This window comes from Chrysochloris asiatica, unplaced genomic scaffold (assembly GCF_000296735.1).
Source record: "Chrysochloris asiatica unplaced genomic scaffold, ChrAsi1.0 scaffold00058, whole genome shotgun sequence".
NCBI classification, from domain to species: Eukaryota; Metazoa; Chordata; class Mammalia; order Afrosoricida; family Chrysochloridae; genus Chrysochloris; species Chrysochloris asiatica.
Genome location: NW_006408576.1, coordinates 13,001,438 through 13,003,044, shown reverse-complemented (window position 1 = coordinate 13,003,044; position 1,607 = coordinate 13,001,438).

The window sequence follows — 1,607 nt, the reverse complement described above, 5'->3', positions numbered from 1 at the left end:
CATATGCAGTATTTCTCCTTTTGTGACTGACTAATTTCACTCAGCATAATGTCCTTAAGTGTCATCCATGTTATGCCGTGGCTTGCAGCTTCTTTGTGATTCTTCAAGGTAGCATAACAGTCCATTGTGTGGGTATATACCAATGTTTGTTTACCCATTATTCCATTGATGGGTACTTAGGCTGTCTCCATCTTTTTGCTATTGTAAATAGTGCTGCTATGAACATTGGTATGCATAGATCTAGTTGTGTTATGGCTCATATTTCTTGTGGATAAATACCAAGTAGAGGAATTGCTATATCATAAAGTATTTCTATTTACAAACTTCTGAGTAAGTGCCATATTGCTTACCAGAGTGATTGGATCATTGTGCAATCCAACCAGCAATGTAGGAAGGTTCCAGTCTCTTCACATCCTCACCAGCATTTATTATTCTGGTTTTTTTGATCTTCATTGTTGTTGCTGGTATGAGATGATATCTCTTTGCTGTTTTGATTTGTATCTCTCTAATGGCTAGTGTCTCATGGAGTGGGATCTGACTTATAGCAACCTTGTACAGAGTTTCCAAGGTTGTAAATCTTTACGGGAGCAGAAAGCCTCATCTTTCCCTGTTGGAACAGCTGGTAGTTTTGAACTGCTGACCCTGAGGTTAGCAGCCCAATTCATATCCATGATGTGTTGCATTAGGCAAATCTGCTGCACAAGAGTTATTTAAAGTGTTGAAGAGCAAAGATGTCAGCTTGAGGACTAAGGTGTGCCTGACTGAAGCCATGGTATTTTCAATAACCTAATGTGCATGTGAAAGCTGGATAGTGAATAAGGAAGACCATAGAAGAATTGATGCATTTGCATTATGGTATTGGAGGAGAATATTGAAAGTGCCATACATAGGCTGCCAAAAGAACCAACAGACATATGTTGGAAGAAGTGCAGCCAGAGTGAGCCTTGGAGGCCACGATGGCCAAATTTCATTTCTCATATTTCAGACATATTGTCGGGGGGCTGTTCCTTGGAGAAGGATATCATGCTTGGTAAAGTGGAGGGTCAGAGAAAAAGAGGAAGACCCCAGTTAGATGGATTGACAAAGTTGCAGCATCAATGGGCTCAAGTGTGGTAATAATTGTGAGGTTGGCCTAGGATCGGGCTGTGTTTCGTTCTGTTGTGCATTGGGTCAATCTGAGTTGGTACCGACTCAATGGCATCTAACAATACCAACAACAACAACAATAGCTAGTGATCATGAACATTTCTTCATATGTTTGTTGGATGCCTGGTTGCACTTCTTCCAACACAGATCTGTTTGTTCTTTTGGCAGCTCATGGTACTTTCAATATTCTCCTCCAACATGATAACTCAAAAGCATCAATTCTTCTATGGTCTTTGTTATTCACTCTCCAGTTTTCAAATGCATATTTGGTTATTGAAAACACCATGACTTAGGTTAGCCACACCTTAGTTCTCAATCTGACATCTTTGTTTTTCAACATTTTAAAAAGGTCTTGTGTAGCAGATTTGCCCAAAGCAATACGTCATTTGATTTCTTGATTGCTGCTTCCATGAGTGTGGACAGTTGATCCAAGAAGAATGAAGTCCTTGACAACTTCAATC